The 25,958-nt window shown below is 39.8% G+C and overlaps 1 protein-coding gene and 1 pseudogene across 1 annotated transcript in view; one reads left to right on the top strand and one right to left on the bottom strand.

Annotated features, from left to right (window-relative positions):
* The window catches only part of SLC41A2 (solute carrier family 41 member 2), a 123,649-nt gene that overhangs the window by 94,958 nt on the left and 2,733 nt on the right, over positions 1-25,958 (top strand). The window lies entirely within an intron of this gene.
* On the bottom strand, positions 21,924-22,464 carry LOC136792320 (large ribosomal subunit protein uL23 pseudogene; annotated as a pseudogene).

Here is a 25,958-nt window from a genome sequence, read left to right as displayed (position 1 = left end):
CACAAGCTCAGAGGCCATGGCTCACGCGCCCAGCCACTCGGCGGACTGGGGACGAACCCGTGTCCCCTGCATCGGCAGGCAGACTCTCAACCACTGCGCCACCAGGGTAGCCCCCAGACTAACGTTCTTTAAGGAAATTTCCCCACACCACCTAATTTCCCCAACCAACTGAATGAAGGAAATCCACTTGAAAGAAACTTTATATTGAATTGATTATAATGACATCATGACATTTCTTTGCAGTATTTTTGCATTTACTCAGATGTCATCTTCCTGGAAGCCTTTCTTGAATACCTAATTTGGTGCCTTTATTCTCTGTTCCCATGGTACCTTGTGAATACCATTATCCTAGCTTTTCTACTTCACATTGACATTATCTGTTCCTGTGTCTGTCTCACCCATTTAGAGAACGGGTCTTTGTTTTACACATTTTTTAAATCTCTAGCACCCAGCCCCATTCCTAGTGCTCAATCAGTATTTGTTAAACTGAATGACTGTACCTTGCTAGGTCTGTCACCCCCTTCAGGAAGGAGAAAGTTTACAACTGTATTTAGGTGCTAGAAATTCCAGAAAAACTGAAAAATCTAAATTTTCTTCTCCTTGCTCAAATTTTCTCTCTTTCACTGACCTAGGTATTGAAAATTTTTTTTAAAAAAAGAAAGAAAATAAAAGGCAATGAAAAATAAAACACAAAATACCACAAATTCTATCAGGGTTCAGTCAAAATTATAAGGATTTACCGAAATGTTTAGAGATGACATGATTTGATGGCCAGGGAAAATGCAAGGTTGGCTTTAGATAAAGGGAATTGGAAATGAGTTGAAAATTGATGAAGCTGAAGGATGGAATGTGAGACTGCTGTGGGGATAATGTGTAGTAGTCTATGTACTTTTGTGTATATTTGAATTTTTACATAGTAAGGAGTTTTTTAAATTAAGGTTTTTCAGAGCATATTGACTTCCTAATTTTGGTCCTGTAGCTGACTATTTCTTACTTAAAGTGAAAAGTAAACTTGAGTTTGAAATTGTTTGAGACTTAGAATAGTCGAGTTCATGTTAAATGCACACTGACTCCCTTTTTTTTTTTTTTTTTTTTTTTTTTTTTTTTTGCGGTACGCAGGCCTCTCACTGTGTGGCCTCTCCCGTTGCGGAGCACAGGCTCCGGACGCGCAGGCTCAGCGGCCATGGCTCACGGGCCCAGCCGCTCCGCGGCACGTGGGATCCTCCCGGACCGGGGCACGAACCCACGTCCCCTGCATGGGTGGGCGGACTGCGCCACCAGGGAAGCCCTGACTCCATTTTTTGAAACTATTTTTTAAATTTAAAAATCTGCTTACATGTCACACATTTCATTGTTTAGGTATTTATTATGTGTCCTGAAATTAGAAGGAACCTAACAAATGTGTTTTTGTTATGTGTCATTAAGGCCACTGAACCACAGTCAGTAGATGCGATGGATTGTACTCTTACTCATGTTCCCACCCGGTGCCCAAGAGCAATCAGAGTAGTTGGAATACGTCAAGGCTGAAGTAATGTGCAAAAGGCATCCATATTTAGTACACCACCAACCACACTACATTCTAAGGGGTTTTTTTTTTCCAACATTAAGGATGGGTCAGCACCAAGCTGACCATGCTGATTACCCATTCTTCCTTATGTGCCATCAGTCAGCATTTGTGAGGTGGCTAGCTGTGGCTAAGGTACAGTCACTGGCTTTAGCACAGAATTTTTCATCTGTGTCAGATTAGCCCACTGAACCCACAACTTTGATTTCACGGAACCCGAGTATACTTTCTTCTACAAGCTTAGAGAGGATTGGGTTCTTTCTCTCTAAGCGGTCATTTCCTCTGCCTTCACGTCTTTCTTATTCAGATGCTCCATTGACTGCTCAAAACCTGTTAATCTGTGATATCAAAAGCATGATAAGGAATTCCAGGCTGTGATGGACCTTGGTGGCCTTCCTTCTAAGCTGTACAGAAGGGAATTTTGATATCTTCCTCAGGGTTTTCTGTCTCTAATTCTTTTATTTGCCTTATTCCCTGCAGTTTTTTTCAAGGACATAGTACCTGGACAGCATAATAAACCTGAGAAGGTACAATGATAACTGTCAATCAGATAAGCAGACTGATGATCTCTTGAACGAAGAAGGAACAGCAGTACATTGTAGTTCACTTCCCTACTTAATGTAAGGCTCTACTAGTTCTCCTTTGTGTTTGAATTCCTAAATATGCCTCCTTTGTCTGTGAAGAGATAAAAGCTTAAACTTTGGATGACATAACCTACAAAAGGCAAAAAGATAGGCACATATGGAGTATATTAATATTTTTTCTGCTCTAAAGTATTTCAGTGGGAAAGAAAAATGAGATTTTTCTAGCCCTAGAGGCCTACTAAATTCCAACAAAGTGGTTGTTAATATAATTCATAAAAAATGACTCCCAAACACTTCTAAATGAAAATTTTAATTCCCTCTTTTAGGCACTGATTGTTTCATATAGAAAATTAGGTTACTAAGAACTTTTCTAAACGTCTAGCAAGCAGCACCAGATTCCATGGGAAATTCATGTGAAAGCTTGTGGAAAACCTGGCTGTATCTGTTTTTTAATTGGGAGAGACAAAATGGTTCCCTTAAATGGTGGAATGACAAATTCTCATTTCGTAAAGTTACAAATACAAATCTCAGGATTTTGTCAACTGTATAGTGCACATTATCTTCCAAGTACATTATCTTCAACTGTATAGTGCACATTATCTTGCTAGTCACTGTACAAAAGAAATAGAAGATATTGTCCCTGCCCTTTAGGATCTTCTCTTAGCTGTGGGAGATGAGACTTAAATGCAAAACATAGAGAGGAGCCTAAGACTTACCTCCTTATAACAGTAAGTTATAAGCATCTTCCTATGTAACTTCAGAATCACACTTTGTGCTTATGCCTGGATTTCATTGTTTAAAAGTGCTTTAATAGGTTTGGTTTTTTTTTTTTGGAAGGGAGGGTCAGAATATATACTGTAGCTAATGAGAAACTTGAATTAATATCAAAAATGTGAAACTGCTCTTAGCAAAATAGTAATACTTATACTTCTTATTAATATAATTTAGAAAGCAGAAGTCTCCTTAGTTTTTATTGCTGCCTTTCAGTAGGCCATGTTTGTTATTTCATTTTATACTTATGTGCAAATTGTACCATCTTACATTTCCCAACAAGTTCGTGTTCTTAAGAAAAATTATTGGGCTTCCCTGGTGGCGCAGTGGTTGAGAGTCTGCCTGCTGCCGATGCAGGGGACGCGGGTTCGGGCCCCGGTCCGGGAGGATCCCACATGCCGCGGAACGGCTGGGCCCGTGAGCCATGGTTGCTGAGCCTGCGCGTCCGGAGCCTGTGCTCCGCAACGGGAGAGGCTACAACAGTGAGAGGCCCGCGTACAGCAAAAAAAAAAAAAAAAAAAAAAGAAAAATTATTGTCAGCAAAGCCCAAGCCAAACTTAGATGAGCAAATGAGTGACCCTCATAATAAAATTAATAATCTGGATATTGAATAATGAATTTCCTAGAAAGTGTTTCTGTTTTATAAATAATAGTTCATGGTTGTTTTGAAACCTATGCTTGTACCATGAACACACCCACAGCACAAACAGTGCAAATTAAGAGCAAACAGCTTCCATTTCTCATCTAGTAGAACACGCTTGGGGCAGAAATATGGTCCGCATACTTGCTAACAGAAGCATTGGCAACATCTTAGTTCTGAAGTCACATTCACATGACTCAGTGTCATTATTTTAACTACAAAGACATACAAATAAATGTTTTCACAGAAGAAAAATATTTATAAGCCTTATAAATCATCACATACGAAGGACAAAGTGGAAAAGAGGGAAGATAAGATCCAAAATGCAGAACATTGTAGAAAGATCACAGAGCTCTTGAGAGGCAGAGCTGAGTCTGAATTTCTGCTCTGCTGCTTATTTTGTGACTTCAGTCAAGCTTTCTAACACCTCTGGCCTTATTTTTTTCCCCTACCTCAGAGGATAGTAATGAGAACTAAGCTAATGTATATAAAGTACCTGGTAGAGTTGATGGAACATAAAAAGTTTCCAGTAATGGTAGTAGCTGCATTTTATCATCATTATTGTTATAGACGTTATTTTTGTCTTCCTCTCATTTTTGGAGCTGGTCATTCAGTGCCCTGAGGCCTTTTTCATCTCCTCACCATTCACCTTCCTTTTGACACGTGTTCTTTACTGCAGAACTCTTTTTCCTGCTCTTCTGATGAGTGCCCTAAGCGTCAGATACCACCCTTTCATCGCTAACTCCCAAACTGATATCTCCAGTCTGGCTTCCTATTCTACATCTCCAGTTAAATGTTGAAATGTTGTTTCAAATTTAACATGTCCAAAACTAATCTATTTCTCTCATAGTCTTTCCCACATCAGTAGGGGTGGTAGACAAGAAGCCACAAGTGCACGGAGAACTAGGTCAGGCTCAGGTACACAAAGATCCCCTAAATCTCTCAGCCTTCATCTCCTGACCCTGTAAAGTTCCTCCAGGACGGGGAGAGCCTTGCTCACACAGACTTTGTATCTCATGTGGATTGCTGGTGTCCAAATCCTGCCCATCACAGTCATTGCCATTACCTTGTTACTGGTGAGTCCAGGCAGTGTGATAGGAAGACTCCTAGATATTTCTGGGGTCTAAGTCTGGTCCCTTCCTAAGTCCATAACTTTGTCTAAGTCACAGCCCTGCTCTGTGGCTTGGTTTCCTCACTTGTAACACAAGGGTGAAGATACTAACACTAAGGTAACCATATAATTTTAGTCCAAACCAGGACACTTTCGAGAATGAAAGGGAGCTGTTAATAATTATGATTAGAGTCACAAACATACCATGACTATCCAGGGCAAACCAGGAAGTAGAGTGTCCCTAGCTATCGCTCAGATCCCTTCCTGCATTTCTAATAGTTGACTTTGTGAATTCCCACTCCTACAGTAAAGATGATTTGTTACAAAGTATTGTTGTACATAATTAATAATGTATATGCTAATATTAATGTTATCTGGCAACTAAAACAGTCTTTAACATTAAAATCTATAATTGCTGCTAAGGTAATATTAAGTGAAACTGGCTTTTATGGGTTAGCCAGAGAACCCAGGCAATACCTAAAATGTTGTTTTCCTTTAAAAATTGTATTCCAAGTCCAAATAGCTAATTTTGAATTAGCCTTTTTAAGTTAGAAGCTATCTATTTTTACATTTGTTCAGCCCAAAACAGTCTCTTTCAGGTTCCTGGGTACACTCTGTGTTCTAATATCTCTGTATTTTACCTAGAAGTCTGTATTTGCCTCTTTCTGCCATAATTTGACTTCTGTTATTTTATAGTGTTCAGCTTTATCTCGTCTTGATCTGCAACTTTTGAGAGGAAAAGAGTACTGGCTCTCTTATATTAAAAGCCGGCTTATCTCCTTATCACCTAAATTGTTCATTCTGAAAATTTTCCATCTCTGACAGATCCCTTCTTGAGGTTTGGTGTTCTGAGCCACTTTTTCAATATATATATTTAAGAGTTTCCAAAATGGTAATAGCAAATATTTATATAGCATTTATCCTGAGCCATACACTGTTCGAGGTACTTTACATGTATGAACTCACTGAGTACTTAACACAGCCCAATGAGGTTAAGTTATACTATTAGTTCCCACTTACACATGAGGCACTCGACCTGGAGAGAAGTTGAGTAGCTGGTCCAAGTCCACTCGGCAAGACAGTGTCCAGATCCAGTCTACAATCCTAACCCACTGTGTTTTACAAGAATAAGTTTGACATTTTATTTTGCTCTTCGTGAGGATCATAGTTTTCAGGATGGCAGTTCTTGGAGGCTTAAAGCTGCCTCTTCTCTCTGGTTTCATTAGATCTTCATATTTCTTCCAGCCAGGTGTTTTGCCTCCAAATTGCATTCGTTCCACAGAGTTTGTATGGAATCTGTGCCTACTGAAGTCAAGTAGGAATCCAGTCAAGGACGTGAATAGGTCCTGAGAGGACTAAGTGCTATGGAAGTTCAGTAGTGGGAGAGTATATTTCTAGGTAGGGAGGGAACCTTTATAATGGATAAAATTTTGTTTTGTGGAATCCACAGAAAATGCCACTTCAGCAAAAAGGAAGTAGCATTAAGTAAATGAGAAGACTCAGGGTATTTACAGAAATACTAAGAAAATTTCTGGAGCATAGGGTTTATGAAAGGGAGTGATGGAAAATAAGGTTGAAAACTACAGATTGTGACAAGATCATGAACGGTCTTGCAGACCAGACTGCAGAGTTCATTTTATTCTGTAGAACGATGATTTTCAACATTTTTCCCACTCCCAGCAAACCTGAGAGATCTGACACATTCCTCTGATGCAGTGTCATATAATGTGGAAGGGCTTGAGCTTTGATTTCTACCACTCACTGCCTGGGTCACCTTGATCAAGGTAATCTCTCATCTGTTTTCTCAGCTGTAAAAGGAGGCTAAGAATAGACCTGCTTTGTGGGTTGTTATAAGGATGAAATGAGATAATGCATGTAAGGTGCTATTATTGTGTTATTTTAATATCATCATCTCTAATAGCTGTGGATTACTGGGGCAGTGAGTCTCTTTGGGTATCACTGAGTGGATCAGATCCTGTGGAATCTAGCATTGAGTCTCTACCATGATTCTAACACATGACTCATTCCTTGGAGTCATTCTTCTCTAAGTAAGGAAAATGTAGCCATATGATGGTAACATGGCCATAATTGGAATCCCAGGACACCCACCCAATAGCTGAGCAAGTTAATTGGCTTAGCCTTGGGCAAGTTACTTAATTCCTTGGGGGGTCTTATTGTTCTTGCCTATAAAATGAGGATAATGATTCCTCTTTGCACAGCAGGTATAATACCTGGCACATAGTAGGCCCCTATTAAATGGTGTGGTTATGTCTTTTCTTTTATTACGACATTGAGTCACATCCTATTCCCAGATGGCATCTCAAAGGAAAGAGCTAAGCAACCAGGAGATTTTAACAGGTTGCCTGACTTCACTCACATTTTTTCCTCATTCCTCAGGATTTAAGTCCACCAGATTCCAACTGGAAAGTAAGGATCTCTTTATTCTTTCTGTGACTGTTCTGCCTTTGTCTCTTAATTGGTCAGCTTGGGTTGAATGGAAAGTGTGAAGAGAATGATAAAGAAAATGTAAAGGGAGGACCTACAGTTCCAAGAATTTTTTTTCTAGTTGTAAAAGTAGCTACTTTAACTTTGGGAGTTGATTAATATGGTGAAGGAAGGAAGTTGAAACAGGTGATTTTTTTGAGATTCCCTTTTAGCCCTGGGATTGCCTTTTTGTTATACAATAGTGTGTTATGCTATTATAGCTTAGGTTGTAGGGTCTTAAAATTGATATACTTTCCTAAATCCATATTTATGATTAATTCTTTGGACAGGTATGCTTGGGCTCCAGGCCAGTAAGCACAGAAGATGAAATGACTGCCTGCCTCATTGGAGGCCCAGCATGCCAGAGCCCTGTGGAGCAAGGCATTCAGAAAGGGAGCTTTTGGGGCTTCCTTGGTGGCGCAGTGGTTGAGAGTCCGCCTGCCGATGCAGGGGACACGGGTTCGTGCCCCAGTCTGGGAAGATCCCACATGCCGCGGAGCAGCTAGGCCCGTGAGCCATGGCTGCTGAGCCTGCACGTCCGGAGCCTGTGCTCCGCAACGGGAGAGGCCACAACAGTGAAAGGCCTGCGTACCACCAAAAAAAAAAGAAAAAAAAAAAAAGAAAGGGAGCTTTTTTCCATCCTATCAAGCCTGACGAGGATGCAGTTAGGGCCAGGGAAGCCGAGTCCTCTTTTTCTAGTGTGCTGGTCGGGATGTTACTTCCTGTGCTCCGAGTTCTGCTGAAATTGCAGACGTGACTTAGAGGAATTTTCACATCATCTGAAAAAAAAAAAAAAATCTTATAACACAGCTATGTGAAAGCACTTACTTGGAAAGCATAAAAACTATTTTTCAAGAAATTTGCCAGAATAAAATCTTGGTTGATTGTGACCCCAGAATATTCAGCCAGAAAATACTGACTTGAATGATTCGATAATTTAAATTTTTTTGCTATTTAAAATAATAGATGTTTAGCACCATACTTCTTTTTTTATTTTAAAGCTAAATGTCTATGTTAGTTCTTCATAACAAGGCTAACCTAAGTTGTGATTTTTTTGTACCATCTAGGGAAATGTGTAAAAGCAAAAGGTCTCTAAAGATTTTTGCATTTATTACAAGGGGTGTTTAAAGGGTTTCAAAAGATGATGAGACCATCATTCAATATCCAAAGTAAAAAAACAAAATTGAATTTATTGCTCACTGTTGTAAAGAATCAGGGGAGATCTCTCCAAGCAGAGCAAATTACTGATCTTTTATAGGGTTTTAGGGATGCCTGGAGTTCAGGGATGGGCAGATGTTCAAAAGCTTGAGTAGGCCTATGTCATCTGTAGAGATATGGATACTTGGGTGTGACTGCTGTTGTTAGTTGGTCCTCAGAGGTGTATTTATTGGACTGGATTTGTTCCTAATTGCCTACTTCAGAAACAAGGACTACCATTGATCGGCTGCCTTCTAAATGCATTCAGTAAGGCAAGTTGTTTATTGAGTGAATGAATTTAAAAGCAGTTCTGGTGGCTTCTTGTTACCGTGGCTAAAGATCAGTCTTTTCCTGGGAGTGTGGGAACTTCTTACTTACTCAGTCTCCACTCTTGTTCCTCACTCAGTCAAAGCTGCAGGATTTCATTAAGGATTGTCCAGACCTTCACCTCTGTTGTTGATTCTTCTTGAAGATGGGGTATCTGATTTTCAGTTTGAGTCCATCTGCATAATTCCTTTTGTGAGGAAGGGTCTTTGAATTATTTATTGAAACATCTTATGGGACAGTGGCTGGGTTGAAACATTTGAGACACTGGACAATAAACATTAAGTGTGAGATAAACAAGAATAATTAGAAGTATTGTAAGAAGGGAGTGGAATGTATTTCACTACCATAACCTAAGATTTTTCAGGCCTGACCAAGAAAACACATCCTAATGATTCCCTAGGTAGCCAGACTGCCTTTTCTTTTAGCTTAGATACAGATTGTTTTATTTCGTCTGTAACATTAATTCAGGTATAATATGAAGTGTTGGCAATGGTTCTGGTTGGCCAAAAGAAAGTCCAAAACCATTCTTCTATCTGTAACCATAACTGTTACTTTGCTGGTCTTAGGTGGAAGCTGTCTACTTTGTGTGCTCATCTCTTTGCTCTGAGAATCTTTGGTTAATAATCAACCTCCATGAGTCATCTGCTTTGGGAAGTGCTCTGGAGAACTTCAGTTTAGGTTCCCTATGGTGTACTTTCCAGCTCTGCTAAAGGTCTCTTCCATTTTTTTCCCAGAGGACAGCAGACTGTGTTGCCAGTTCAGGCTCATTCAGGGATTATGTTTTATTCATCATCTTAGACTCAGCATTCAGCCCCTGCCTGGTACAGTAAATATTTATAAAATGAATATTCAGCTTTATATTATTCTTGGATTATTTTTGGCATTTCAATTATATTTCTTCATTTAGATTCTGATCTCACTGAAAGCAATAACCATGTCTTATTCTTCTCTAAATGCTTCAGAAAGCTTATCACAGTGTTTTCTATGTTAGATAAAAATAAATATTTGTTAAATTGGAGTCCAGATATATTGAGTGTACTTTGTTTGGGTGATAGGGCAAATATTTGACAAGATTTCTCGTCTAAAAGAGAGAATAAATCTGATGGAGAGTTGAAACATATACATAAAACAATTTGAAGATGATGCGCTTTTTTTGTGTGTGTGTGTGGTTCGCGGGCCTCTCACTGCTGTGGCCTCTCCTGTTGCGGAGCACAGGCTCCGGACGTGCAGGCTCAGCGGCCGTGGCTCACGGGCCCAGCTGCTCTGCGGCATGTGGGATCTTCCCGGACCGGGGCACGAACCCGCATCTCCTGCATGGGCAGGCGGACTCTCAACCACTGCGCCACCTTTATGCAACAAACATAAGGTTGAAGCCAGACACAAAAAGAGCACATAATATGTGATTACATTTATATTAAGTGTAGAAATAGGCATTAACAGCTAAAAAAAAAAAATGTAAAGAAAGGTTGATAACTAACTTCTGCCAGAGTAGAACTGAGGCAAAGTAGGGAACAATAACTTTTGATGGGTGATCAGATTCTTTCTCTTCCTCTTCCTCATTTGACAAGCCACTGTTCTTAAATGGCTCATTTAGAAGGAGAATATGAACTAATATTTATGATGTCTATTAACTGCCAGACAATATGTATTTTATTCACATTATTTCATATAATCCTTTGAGCAGTCCTCTGAGATATGTATTGTCTTCCCTACTTCTCAAGTGACAAATACAAAAACTGAAAGCATTAAAAATTTGCCCAAGTAATAGAAGTAGTTAAGTAGTAGATAAAATTTGAACTTAGATTTGTATTACTTCAAAGGCTTTGTTATGTCTACTCCATCACAGGATAAGTAAAAGGGTCAAGAACTTAACCTGGTAATTTCATTAGTGGAGGATGATGGGAAGAGGCTCTATACTAGGAGGGCAGGGATCAGCAAACGTTTTCTGTAATGGGCCAGGTAATCAACATTTTAGGCCTTGCGGACCATATGGTCTCTGTCACAAGTACTCAAATCTGCCAGGGCAGCACAAAAGCAGCCATAAACAATATGTAAATAAATGAACATGGCTGTGTCCCCAAAAAACTTTACTTATGGACACTGAAAATTGGATTTTGTATCATGTTCACAGGTTACAAAATACTATTCTTCCTTTGATTTTTTTCAACCATTTAAAAATGTAAAAATCGTTCTTAGCTTATGGGCCATGCAGGTGGTGGGCCAAATTTGGCCTACAGGCTGTAGTTTGCTGACTCCTGCTCTAGGCTGTTGCTGGGAAGAAAACTCTTCCAGAGTCCTTGTATATATTTAGGCATTCCCTTTCTAAACAGGTTCAAAAGCTCAACAGATAGTTGTCAAACCTCTCCTGTGTGCTCCACTGCTACTTGACATACAAAGATGACCTTTCCAACCTACAAAAGCAATTTAAAGGAAAATAACATTAAGATATAATTTACATACAGTAAAATACACCCATGTAAAGTGTGGAGTTTGATGAGTCTTGACATATGTGTACAACAATATAACCACCACCACAGTCAACATATAGAATGTTACCTTCACCCCCAAAAAGCTCCCTCCTGCTTCTCTGCAGTCAGTTCCCATCCATCCCTGGCTCTAGGCAGCCACTGATCAGTTCTCTGTCACCATAAATTAGGTTTCCCTTTTCTAGAATTTCATATAAATGAACCTAAGTATGTACTCTTTGTTGTTTCCTTGTTTTACTCAGCATATATTTTTGGAATTTATCCATATTGTTACATGTATTAGTAATTTGTTTCATTTTTGCTCCTTAACATTCTATTGGATGAGTATATCACAGCTGGTTTATCCATTCACCTGCTTATGAACATTTCCAGTTTGGGCTATTATGAATGAAGCCGCTATTAACATTCATGTACAAGTCTCTGTATAGACATATGTTTTTATTTTCCTTGGGTAAATACCCAGGAGTAGAATTACTGGATCGCGTGGAAGATGCATGTTTAACTTTATAAGAAACTACCAAACTGTTTTCCAAAGTGATTATACCATTCTGCCTTACCATTAGCTTGAGAGTTTCATATGCCTCACATCCTCACCATCACTTAGTATTGTCAGTCTTTTTACCTTTACCCATTCCCATGGGTGTATTGGTGGTAATCTCATGGTGATCATAATTTCCAGTTACCTGATGACTAATAGTATGGAGTATCTTTTCATGGATTTATTGGCCATTCATGCTTTCTTCTGTGAAGTTCAAATCTTAGGTCCATTTTTTAAATTGGTATTGAGTTGTAAGAGTTCTTTATATATTCTGGATACAAGTCCTTTGTCAGATATAGGCATTGGAAATACTTTCTCCCAATCTGTGCACTGTCTTTTCATTTTCTTTTTTTTTTTTTTTTTTTTTTTTTTTTTTGCGGTATGCGGGCCTCTCACTGTTGTGGCCCCTCCCGTTGCGGAGCACAGGCTCCGGACGCACAGGCTCAGCGGCCATGGCTCACGGGCCCAGTTGCTCCGCGGCATGTGGGATCCTCCCGGACCAGGGCACGAACCCGTGTCTCCTGCATCGGCAGGCGGACTCCCAACCACTGCGCCACCAGGGAAGCCCTCATTTTCTTAATCATATATTTTAATAGCAGAAGTTTCAATTTTAATGAAGTTCAGTTTATGGTTAGTGCTTTTTGTGTCCTAAGAAATGTTTGCCGATCCCTAGAGTTTTAAGGATATTTTCTTTTTTCTTTTAGAAATTTTCTGGTTTTAGCTTTTATTTGGATCTCAGATCCATTTTGAGTTAATTTTTGTATATGGCGTGAAATACAGATTGAGGTTCATATCTTCCCATGTGAATACCCAGCTGTTGCAGTACCATTTGTTGGGAAAACTGTCCTCCTCACCTTCAGTGACCTTAATATGTTTGTCAAAAACCAATTTTACTATATGTGGGTCTGTTTCTAAATTGTATTATTTTCCACTGATTTATATGTCTATTCTTTTGCTGCTGTTCTCTTTTAAGCCTTAACTTTTCTAAAACATCTTTAATTGCAAACTCTCTTCTTTATGTAGATCTCAGCTCACTTTCATGAGTATTTGTACTTTTACAGGTATAAATATGCCAAACAATCAAATCTAATGTAGATGTGCTTCTGTGATTCCAAATCAACATCTTTTTATTCTCTACGCTTAGCATAGAGCTCTTAGTATGCTAGCATTTCAACAGCAGCAGTAATTATATTTATGAATCCTTGTCTGATACTGTATCTCAAACCTTACAGAAGTCCAGGTTGATCATATCTGGGGTTTTCATACTTGTCACTTCTCATAGCTGCTTCTTCTAAAATGTTAATTAGTTAAGCATGCTCCTTGCCTTTGTACATCCAGTTCTGTTCTCTGCTCTTCTCCATATTCTGTCTCTAACTAATGACTTTAGACCCTTCTAATATCAAGAAAAGATTGATTTTCTAGGTTTCAAATATCTCAGTTATTTCTTTGCCCCTTACTTTTATCCCCTCCCACAAAAATGAGTTGTCTTCTTTTCAGGGTTTGTTTACTTATGTCAAAGAAGTTCAGAGCTGTATTTCTGACTCTTTTCCTTTTACCTGCAATTAAAATTTTTTTCAGGTAGTTTCATTTTCTAGCAATATCCATTACTAAATTCCTATAGATTTCAAAGTTATCCTTTTAAATCTGTTCTCTGAGATGGTATCTCACCTAGTAAAGGGAAGAAACAGATCTCCATACTGAGCTTGGGCAAGGAAGTGGTTTTTGGTCTTGTTTTGTGGGATTTTTTTTTTAGTTCATTGAGTTTTGTTTCTTATCATAAAGTAACACATGTTCATCATTGTAAAATTGTCCATAATCCCCATACTCAAGACCACCACCACAAATATTTTGGTGTGCTTCTTCAAAAAATTATTTCTCAAACTTGAGTAATATATTAGAAAGGCATTCAATAAATAATTTTATTTTTTATTTATTTATTTTTTTTGTGGTATGTGGGCCTCTCACTGCTGTGGCCTCTCCCGCTGCGGAGCACAGGCTCCGGACGCGCAGGCCCAGCGGCCACGGCTCACGGGCCCAGCCGCTCCGCGGCATGTGGGATCCTCCCGGACCGGGGCACGAACCGGCGTCCCCCGCATCAGCAGGCGGACTCTCAACCACTGCGCCACCAGGGAAGCCCAATAAATAATTTTAAATGAATGAATTTTTTTTTTTTCCAGTGAAATGTTTTGCTGGGCAACAAAGTCTTCCTGCTTGAAAGGGATGGTATTAGAAGCAGAGCCATCTTTGGGCTACAGGCAGAGGGTGAAGAGGGAACACCTAAGTTGTTCAGGGCCTGATCTCTGCTGATTGCATCTTTCCTTAATATTCTATGGATATTAACAGCATTAAAGTAATTTTATTTAGCATGTAAGAGACAGTCAATAAATGTTAGTTTCCTCTACCAGTTTGTATATGTTTTATTTCCATCTTTTTTGCTTATTATTATTAAACTAAGAAACATCTTTAGTTTGACTTTCTTCTTGATTTTCAGGTTGTCATTTCATAATATTAAGTGACATTGGCTATCACTGGTTCTTTGCATGATTGGAACAGAATGACACGGTCACATGAGGGAGGATCACTAGGCCAGGGTTAATGAACTCCCAGCCAAAAATTATTGTATTTTAAAAAAGTTTTTTTTTTTTGGGGCACGCCACACGGCTTGCAGGATCTTAGTCCCCTGACCAGGGATCGAACCTGTGCCCCTTGCAGACGAAATACGGAGTCCTAACCACTGGACCACCTGGGAATTCCCTTTAAAAATTTTTAATTGCATGTTAAATATTGAATAGATAAACAATAATGACGTGTACAAGGTATAAAGAGTAATAATACAGTGACCACCAGGACACTCACCAGTCAGCTTAAGAATTATAACACTACCAATACCCTAGTACCTATACCTTTTAAAGCTACCTATCTGCTCCTCCCTCCTCCCCAAAGCAAACTATTGATTCAGAATTGTATGGCTAAAAAGTTTTTGCTCTTCCCTATGATTATGCATTTATTTGGATACCTAAAAATATATGGTTTTAGTTTTGCATGGTTTTGAAATTTATAAATGGAATCAATGAATTTGATTCCATGTTTAAGTGGCTTTCTTCTTTTGCTCATCATTGTATATGAGATTCATTCATATGTGTAACTGTTGTTCATCTATTTTAGTTATATAGTATTCCATTATATAAATAGTCCATGATTTTTTCATCTATTCTTCTTTTAGTGGACTTTTAGGTTGTTTGTAGTTTTTTGCTATTAAAAATCAAGGCTGTGAATATTGTTATATTGTCTCCTGAACACAGTCTGAGGGTTTCTTTTGGACAGAAAGTCAACCATTTTTGTGCCATGGACTCCTTGGGAAGTTTGGTGATTATTAGGAACTCCTCAAAATAAGGTTTGTTTGTTTCCTACCTTCCCCCACCTGCCACCTCACAAAAATAATTCAGGCCAAAGAAAAGACATTTTATCTGTATATCAGGAGTGGCCTGAATTCCTGTTGACTGATAATCCTAAATTCCTAGCCAACATTAAAATATTAGATTTTAATGAGTAGCCTTAGCAGTCTGGAAACTGGATTAGGGAAGCATATTTTTATAGGGAAAATGAATTCAGCTTTTGTAAGGCTTAGGAAGAAATGTACTAATTTGCTATTCCTGGTGTTTATTTGTATCATATTTCTAAGCACTCCTCTCCCAAAGAAATCATCTTTCATCACATGATACACAAGGCTGTTACTGGCAATGGGGCATTGAAGGGATGCTAGTGGATGGGAATGTTGATTCTAGCTCAGAGAAGGAGCTGACCGAGAGAACCAGTCATCCAAAGCAAATATATATTCGTGTGTTTTATATATTTATTTAAATTCCAAGTAATACATCTAGAACATGCATAATTAGCTGGGGCAACAAAGTTGCTTTTTCAGGAGGTATATTTACCCAAAGAAGTTGTGCATATTTCATAAAAAACAGACCGGGGGCTTCCCTGGTGGCGCAGTGGTTGAGAGTCCGCCTGCCGATGCAGGGGACACGGGTTTGTGCCCTGGTCCGGGAGGATCCCACGTGCCGCGGAGCGACTAAGCCCGTGAGCTATGGCCGCTGAGCCTGTGCGTCCGGAGCCTGTGCTCCGCAACGGGAGAGGCCACAACAGTGAGAGGCCCGCATACCGCAAAAAAAAAAAAAAAAAAAAAAACAACAACAACAAAAAAAAACAGACCGTGTAAAATACAGTCTACACTTGGTTAGATTTTTGATATGTTTTCCCAGTAAAAAAGCATACATTCCTTAAATAATCGTTTAGTTTGAAAATAAAGCATATTTCATTAAGAAGTATCTGATACTTATTGTGCTTTTAATAATTCCTTTATATACAGTGTTCCAAGGAAACACTGATATTCTTGTTAACTTGTAAAAAAAAATGAATAAATTTAAACCTGCTTGACTTTGAAGTCATCACAATACCTTTGAAAAGAAATTGCATGGGAAGGGAACTTAAATTCAATGATGAGACTAAGAATGTGGGAGAAATGGAGGAAGAAATGCAGAGATAAGGAGAGCAATCACTATGTGGTTTACAACCACAGATTTCTTACCCTTGTACTTTAGAGCTAAAACAGACTGTGGAGACATCAATTCATCCATTTTTTTTTAACATCTTTATTGGAGTATAATTGCTTTACAATGGTGTGTTAGTTTCTGCTTTATAACAAAGTGAATAAGCTATACATATACATATATCCCCATATCCCCTCCCTCTTGCATCTCCCTCCCACCCTCCTAATCCCACCCCTCTAGGTGGTTACAAAGCACCGAGCTGATCTCCCTGTGCTATGCGGCTGCTTCCCACTAACTATCTATTTTACATTTGGTAGTGTATATATGTCCATGCCGCTCTCTCACTTCGTCCCACCTTACCCTTCCCCCTCCCCATGTCCTCAAGTCTATTCTCTACGTCTGCATCTTTATTCCTGTCCTTCCCCTAGGTTCTTCAGAACCCCCTTTTTTTTTTCTTTCTTAGATTCCATATATATGTGTTAGCATATGGTATTTGTTTTTCTCTTTCTGACTTACTTCACTCTGTATGACAGACTCTAGGTCCATCCACCTCACTACAAATAACTCAATTTCGTTTCTTTTTGTGGCTGAGTAATATTCCATTGTATATATGTGCCACATCTTTATCCATTCATCTGTCAGTGGACACTTAGGTTGCTTCCATGTCCTGGCTATTGTAAATAGTGCTGCAAAGAACATTGTGATACCTGACTCTTTTTGAATTATGGTTTTCTCAGGGGATATGCCCAGTAGTGGGATTGCTGGGTTGTATGGTAGTTCTTTTTTTAAGGAACCTCCATACTGTTCTCCATAATGGCTGTATCAGTTTACATTCCCACCAACAGTGCAGGAGAGTTCCCTTTTCTCCACACCCTCTCCAGCATTTATTGTTTGTAGATTGTTTTGATGATGACCCTCCTGACTGGTGTGAGGTGATACCTCATTGTAGTTTTGGTTTGCATTTCTCTAATGATTAGTTATGTTGAGCATTCTTTCATGTGTTTGTTGGCAATCTGTATATCTCCTTCAGGGAAATGTCTTTTTAGGTCTTCTGCCCATTTTTGGATTGGATTGTTTGTTTTTTTGATATTGAGCTGCATGAGCTGCTTGAAATTTTGGAGATTAATCCTTTGTCAGTTCTTCATTTGCAAATATTTTCTCCCATTCTGAGGGTTGTCTTTTCATTTTGTTTATAGTTTCCTTTGCTGTGCAAAAGCTTTTAAGTTTCATTAGGTCCCATTTGTTTATTTTTGTTTTTATTTCCATTTCTCTGGGAGGTGGGTCAAAAAGGATCTTGCTGTGATTTATGTCATAGAGTGTTCTGCCTATGTTTTCCTCTAAGAGTTTGATAGTGTCTGGCCTTACATTTAGGTCTTTAATCCATTTTGAGTTTATTTTTGTGTATGGTGTTAGGGAGTGTTCTAATTTCATTCTTTTACATGTAGCTGTCCAGTCTTCCTAACACCACTTATTGAAGAGGCTGTCTTTTCTCCATTGTATGTTCTTGCCTCCTTTATCAAAGATAAGGTGACCATATGTGTGTGGGTTTATCTCTGGGCTTTCTATCCTGTTCCATTGATCTATATTTTTGTTTTTGTGCCAGTACCATACTGTCTTGATTACTGTAGCTTTGAGTGTAGTCTGAAGACAGGGAGCCTGATTCCTCCAGCTCTGTTTTTCTTTCTCAAGATTGCTTTGGCTATTCGGGGTCTTTTGTGTTTCCATTCAAATTGTGAAATTTTTGGTTCTAGTTCTGTGAAAAATGCCAGTGGTAGTTTGATAGGGATTGCACTGAATCTAGATTGCTTTGGGTAGTATAGTCATTTTCACAATGTTGATTTTTCCAATCCAAGAACATGGTATATCTCTCCATCTGTTTGTATCATCTTTAATTTCTTCAATCAGTGTCTTATAGTTTTCTGCATACAGGTCTTTTCTGTCCTTAGGTAGGTTTATTCCTAGGTATTTTATTCTTTTTGTTGCAATGGTAAATGGGAGTGTTTCCTTAATTTCTCTTTCAGATTTTTCCTCATTAGTGTATATGAATGCAAGAGATTTCTGAGCATTAATTTTGTATCCTGCTACTTAACCAAATTCATTGACTAGCTCTAGGAATTTTCTGGTAGAGTCTTTAGAATTCTCTATGTATAGTACCATGTCATCTGCAATCTGTGACAGCTTTACTTTTTCTTTTCTGATTTGGATTCCTTTATTTCTTTTTCTACTCTGATTGCTGTGGCTAAAACTTCCAAAACTATGTTGAATAATAATGGTGACAGTGGACAACCGTGTCTTGTTCCTGTTCTTCATGGAAATGGTTTCAGTTTTTCACCACTGAGAGTGATGTTGGCTGTGGGTTTGTCATATATGGCCTTTATTATGTTGAGGTAAGTTCCCTCTGTGCCTACTTTCTGGAGGGTTTTTATCATAAATGGGTGTTGAATTTTGTCAAAAGCTTTTTCTGCATCTATTGAGATGATCATATGGTTTTTATCCTTCAATTTGTTAATATGGTGTATCACATTGATTGATTTGTGTATATTGAAGAATCCTTGCATTCCTGGGATAAACCCCACTTGATCATGGTGTATGATCCTTTTAATGTGCTGTTGGATTCTGTTTGCTAGTATTTTCTTGAGGATTTTTGCATCTATGTTCATCAGTGATATTGGCCTGTAGTTTGCTTTCTTTTTGACATCTTTGTCTGGTTTTGGTATCAGCGTGATTGTGGTCTCATAGAATGAGTTTGGGAGTGTTCCTCCCTCTGCCATATTTTGGAAGAGTTTGAGAAGGATAGGTGTTAGCTCTTCTCTAAATGTTTGATAGAATTCACCTGTGAAGCCATCTGGTCCAGGGCTTTTGTTTGTTGGAAAATTTTTAATCACAGTCTCAATTTCAGTGCTTGTGATGGGTCTGTTCATATTTTCTATTTCTTCCTGGTTCAGTCTTGGAAGGTTGTGCATTTCTAAGAATTTGTCCATTTCTTCCAGGTTATCCATTTTATTGGCATATAGTTGCTTGTAGTAATCTCTCATGAGCCTTTGTATTTCTGCAGTGTCAGTTGTTACTTCTGCTTTTTCATTTCTAATTCTGTTGATTTGAGTCTTCTCCCTCTTTTTCTTGATGAGTCTGGCTAATGGTTTATCAATTTTGTTTATCTTCTCAAAGAACCAGCTTTTAGTTTTATTGGTCTTTGCTGTTGTTTCCTTCATTTCTTTTTCATTTATTTCTGATCTGATCTTTCTGATTTCTTTCCTTTTGTTAACTTTGGGGTTTTTTTGTTCTCCTTTGTCTTATTGCTTTAGATGTAAGGATAGGTTGTTTATTTGAGATGTTTCTTGTTTCTTGAGATAGGATTGTATTGCTATCCGTGGATCATTATGTAATCATGCCTCTATTCCAATTACCTTTTAAATAAAGGTGGTAAAAATTGATGATCAGTGATGATGGCACTAATATTTATTGAGTACTTACTGTGTACCAAACATTTGCTTAACCCTTTACATGTATTATCTTGTTTCACTTCTGCAACTAGCCTGTGAGTCTCATTTTAGAGATGAGGAAACTAAGACTTAGAGGTTTTTTCACTTGTTGACAATAACACAGTTATTCAGTGGTGGAGCCCCTTCAACACCAGCCATTGGTTTCAGGCTTATCATGTATAAGTATTTTGCTGGAAACCAAGAGATCAAATAGAAAGAAGACATGGTTTTCTCCTTCTGGTGATTTACATGTTAGATCCCTAGAACACAAGAGGTAAGATGTACATGTTAGATCAGTAGCTTTCAAATGTTTTTGACCTCAGTAAGAAATATGTTTATATTTAAATAAATGCACACATATTTATATATTTTATTTATACATAAATATATATAATTTCATAGCTGAAATTAAAGTGTTATGAAATATTCTTACTGTGCGTGGTACATGCTGGTACTTTCTTTTTTCTTACATGCTGATACCTGCTATTTCATTATATTCATTTTATTCCATTTAATATTTTAAGACCATTTACATTAAATTTACTTCATACATACTTCATGTATGCATCACCTATTGAAAAAAGGTATTTTATGTATGTTAACAAAAGATATTTTACATGTTGGGGGGAGTAAAATGCTCAGTACCAATAGTCCTCCAGAGCTCCTTCAGCTATCTTCTGTTATTTATCTCTATATTGTATTTGGATTGCTAATTTTGCTTTATCAATTTAAAAAATTATCTGTGCACCTATAGTTATCATTTATCTATCTTACTCTATGCCTTATTTCCCCAACTTTCATCCTCCTAATGTAGTAATGCTCAATTTTTATTTAATAAATATTATTTATATTCTATGGCTATAAATATCCTTTATCACAGAGCCACGTTATGTACTGCAGTATATTTCCTTTCTTTTTATCTCTCTCCAATTTTTTCTGGAGATAATTGCCCTATTTTTTCACTCACGTAGTTTTCTTTATACCTATCCTTAATTTTTTTCAAGTGTTCCATCACAACTATCACCCACCTATAATTAGTCCCTTCCCCCAACTCTGTTATATCAGATAATTTACCAATTTGCCTTTATCCTGGGACTTCATTTCCAGAGCAGTCCACCCTCCAGCTCTGTCTGGACTCTGCCGCCAGCCCACTGCACAGCTCTCCCCCTGGAGGTTTCCCTCATTCTCTCTTAGGTTAGCACTTCTATTTTCTGGATCTCAGGTCTTTCTCTTTCTTGGTTCTCTCCTTCATTTTGCATCAAAACATTTTCAAGAAAGTTCCAAAGAGAACATGGGAGAGTTTTTCTGAGTGCCTGCATGTCTTAAGCTGACTATGATTTACCATCAACACTCAGTTGATAAATTGGGCACAGACTTATAGACTGGAAATACTCTTCTCTCAGGATTTTGAAGGTATTGCTCTCTTTTCTACTAGTGCTGCTGTTGAAAAGTCAGATTCTTGTTACTCATATATGAGCTGGTTTCTTTTTTTGTGTGTGTGTGCGGGTCTCTCACTGTTGTGGCCTCTCCCGTTGCGGGGCGCAGGCTCAGTGCCCATGACTCACGGGCCCAGCCGCTCCGCGGCACGTGGGATCTTCCCGGACCGGGGCACGAACCCGCGTCCTGCATCGGCAGGCGGACTCTCAACCACTGCGCCACCAGGGAAGCCCCGAGCTGGTTTCTTTTAATTCATAGCAAATAGTTATTATGTTCTTTCTATGTGTCCAGCACTGTTCTAAGTGCTCTGTCCTGTTGGCTGCTCATCTCATCACCTCTATGAGAGAGGGATTGTTTGCCCTGTTGTACAAGAAGGCAGCTGAGGCATGGAGAGGTTAAGTAGCTTGGAGGTGGGAGAAGGCTATTGACCGGGCACTTTACTGTTGGAGGATCGGGGGTGGTGGCCATTTCACGGGGAGCCCTGCAAGTTTGAACATCTAACCTCCTCTCTGGGGTGTTATACTCCCGCCTGCCTCTGTTCTTGGAACAAAATAAAGGTCTGAAAGAATCCCACTATTAACTGTGCAGACTTCCAGTTCATCCTCAGCCTCTGCCAATACCTCATAGTGTCTGGTATCCTTGAGACCTGAGTCATTCCCATTCAGTTCCTCTAGAATACATCCCTTTATTCTCCCACCTGGGCAGGACAGTTGAAAGAATGATGAGAGATTGCAGACATTTGCTTACTCCATTCACAGACTTTTATTTTTATTTTTTTTTATAGTCAAAACTTTTATATTTAGAATTAGCCAGCTGGACACAGTTTGGATGATCCCAGTTTTGTTGGCAACATCCAAAGCATCGTAGTCAGGAGCCAGTCAAACATATGCCTTCTTCTCTCCATCAGGCCTGATCAGGGTGTTGACCTTAGCCACGTCCGTGTCACAGAGCTTCTTCAAGCACCTGTTTAATTTGGTGCTTGTTGGCCTTGACGTCCACAGTGAACCCCAGTGTGTTATTGTCTTCTGTTTTCTTTATGGCTGACTCAGTGGTGAGGGGGGACTCGGTGATGGCATAGTGGTCAAGCTTGTTTTTCCAAGGGGCGCTCTTCTGAGGATATTTGGGCTGCTTCCTGAGCCACAGTGTTTTGGGCCATCAGAAGGCGGATGACATCCAGATCTCTTTTTTTGTTGCTGTGGATGCCTTTCAACACTGCTTTCTTGACCTTCAAAGCCTTTGTTTTGGCTTCAGCTTTGGGAGGTCAGGGGCTTCCTTCTTCCCCTGCGGCGCCATCTTCGTGAAAAGTCATTCACAGACTTTAAAATAATCCTTTGGTGTTAGCCTCAGCACTATTTGGTCCTTACAAGTCCAAACTTGTCATGGATTCTACAGGGCATACTTACTGCCTTCCTTTCTCAGGCATCCCCCGGGTAGGTATTTAAGTAGTAGCCCGGGCAGCCCTGGTCAGTGAGGTGCCGCTGCCCCAGCTGCTTACACTTTGTGTTACAAAACACAAATGTACAGGAAATAAGATAACTATGTAATTACCACCCAGCTTTATCAACCATTAGCAAATTATTTAAGCAACTCTTTCAAAATGATCAATAAAAATACATCATACCTGGGCTTCCCCGGTGGCGCAGTGGTTGAGAGTCCTCCTGCCGATGCAGGGGACACCGGTTCGTGCCCCGGTCCGGGAAGATCCCACGTGCCGCGGAGCGGCTGGGCCCGTGAGCCATGGCCGCTGAGCCTGCGTGTCCGGAGCCTGCCGCAACGGGAGAGACCACAACAGTGAGAGGCCCGCCTACCGCAAAACAAAACAAAACAAAACAAAACATTATACCTATGGTTGGTGCCTCCTAGATATCCCTTCCTGGTCTTATTTCATTCTCTTCCTAGCAGTTATTAGCATTCTAACTGGGTATGTATCATTGCCATGCATGTTTTTATACTATTGCTACAGATGTGTGTATCTATAAATAACATATTGTATTGTTTTTCATGTTTATAAACCTTATTAGAATCATTTATTTATTTATTTATTTATTTATTTTGTGGTATGCGGGCCTCTCACTGTTGTGGCCTCTCCCGTTGCGGAGCACAGGCTCCGGACGCGCAGGCTCAGCGGCCATGGCTCACGGGCCCAGCCGCTCCGCGGCATGTGGGATCTTCCCGGACCGGGGCACGAACCCGTATCCCCTGCATCGGCAGGCGGATTCTCAACCACTGCACCACCAGGGAAGCCCAGAATCATTTATTTATACTGCTTTTTTCATTCAGCCTTACGCTTTTGAGACATACTCATATTGATTCATGTATCTCTTTTTCGTTCATTTTATTTATTTATTTTTCAAATATTTATTTATTTGGTTGCACCGGGTCTTAGTTAGTTGCAGCAGGCAGGCTCCTTAGTGGTGGCTTGCCAGCTCCTTAGTTGCAGCACATGGGCTCCTTAGTTACCTCAGGCAGGCTCCTTAGTTGGAGCTCGCCAGCTCCTTAATTGTGGCATGAGAACTCTTAGTTGCGGCATGCATGTGGGATCCAGTTCCATGACCAGGGGTCGAACCCGTGCCCCCTGCATTGGGAGCACAGAGTCTTATCCACTATGCCACCAGGGAAGTCCCTCTTTTTCATTCATTTTAGCTTCTATATAAGTGTGCAGTTGTATGACCTAAGAGATAATTTAGCCCTCCTTATTTCAATAGACATTTCAGGTTATTTCCAGTTTTCGGCTTTTACAGCAGTGATGCAGTGAATATCCTTGCACATCTCTCTTAGTATGCATGCATACAGTACACCAAGATATTGGTCTTCCTTGTCCTTGGGTAGCCACGTGGGACGTGGGCCCAGCAGAGATCCTTAGGCTATCCTCCTTTAGCCTACATAGTTTTATCCTTTTCGGGTTGCAAGAGGGAAAAAAATCATTGTTTCTAGTGGAATTGCTGAACTAAGGAGCTGCACATCTTCACACTTAACACGCAGTGCCACATTGCTCTCCAAAGTATTAATAATTGTGCATGTTGCCAATGTGGAGTTCTTTTCTACCAAGACAGTGTACTTCACTGATGGATGAGAACTTGGGCTTTAGTGTTAGACTAAACTTGAGTGGCTGAGTTTGAGCCAGACTACCTATGAGCTGTGTGATCTTGGGCAGACGTCTTTTTCTTTGCGGTACGCGGGCCTCTCACTGTTGTGGCCTCTCCTGCTGCGGAACACAGGCTCCGGACGCGCAGGCTCAGCGGCCATAGCTCACGGGCCCAGCCGCTTCGCGGCACATGGGATCTTCCCGGACCGGGGCACGAACCCGCGTCCCCTGCATTGGCAGGCGGACTCTCAACCACTGCGCCACCAGGGAAGCCCCGGGCAGACTTCTTATACTCTATAAATGCCTTTTGTTTCCTCATCCCTCAAATAGGGATAGTAAAAATCGATAGCATTTTACAGAGATGTTTTGAAAATTAAATCAGTTCATACACATTAACCTCTTTGAATACTGCATGGCCCCATAAAGGGCCATTTCAAAAACAATGTTCACTATTATTGTTGTTTAAAAGGTGATTTCTGTCAGTCAGATGGATATGAAACGGAGTTCAGTGTGGTTTTAATTTACATCCCCATATTATTAGTGAGGTTGGGCATCTTATGTTTATTAGAGCTTTAGGTTTCCTCTTCTATTCTGTTGGATTGTTTCTTTTTCTAATGAACTGTAGGAGTTCTCTGGATATTCTCTTCGTATTTGAATACTAATTTTTTTGTCAGTTATGTGTAGTGCAGAGATTTTTTTCCAGGCCTGGGACATGATTTTTAACTTAATTTATGGTATTTATTGAACCACAGGAATCTTTAATGTAAGTTATAAACAGTTCCTTTAATATATTATGCATTTTATTTATGAAATCATTCCCTACATCAAGGTCTTAAAGACCTTCTCTTACATTTTCTTATAAAACTTTTTGAGTATTGCCTTTTTATTTGGTAAGATATGCCTAGGCAGATATTGTTGTTTTTTTAAAACATAAATTTATTTATTTATCTATTTTTGGCTGCATTGAGTCTTCACTGCTGCACACGGACTTTCTCTAGTTGCGGCGAGTGGGGGCTACTCTTCTTTCCATTGCGTGGGCTTCTCTTACTGCAGAGCCCAGGCTCTAGGTGCACCAGCTCAGTAGTTGTGGCTTGCGGGCTCTAGAGCACAGGCTCAGTAGTTGTGGTGCATGGGCTTAGTTGCTCCACAGCATGTGGGATCTTCCCAGACGAGGGATCGAACCTGTGTCCCCTGCATTGGCAGGTGGATTCTTAACCACTGTGCCACAAGGGAAGTCCAAGTATTGCTTTTTATATTTGTCTTTACCTGGAATTTATTTGGGAGTATGAGGTAAGGATGCTATTTTAGTTCTGTTTTGTTTGTGGACCATATGGTCTCTGTCCCAACTACATAATTCTGTCATCGTAGTACTAAAACAGGTTTCTTTTTTTCTTTTTTTTTTTTTCTTTTTTTTTGCGGTATGCGGGCCTCTCACTGTTGTGGCCTCTCCCGTTGCGGAGCACAGGCTCCGGACACGCAGGCTCAGCGGCCGTGGCTCATGGGGCCCAGCCGCTCAGCGGCATGTGGGATCTTCCCGGACCGGAGCACGAACCTGTGTCCCCTGCATCGGCAGGCGGACTCTCAACCACTGAGCCACCAGGGAAGCCCTAAAACAGGTTTCTTAACCTCTCTGACTCACCTTCTCCAAGTGAACATTAGAGATGATAACAGTACCTACTTAATAAGAAGGTTGTGAGGATTA

Source organism: Kogia breviceps, chromosome 12 (genome assembly GCF_026419965.1).
Source record: "Kogia breviceps isolate mKogBre1 chromosome 12, mKogBre1 haplotype 1, whole genome shotgun sequence".
Lineage (NCBI taxonomy): Eukaryota > Metazoa > Chordata > Mammalia > Artiodactyla > Physeteridae > Kogia > Kogia breviceps.
Note: the sequence above shows the minus strand (reverse complement) of the source record. Positions and strands in the feature narration are given on the sequence as shown.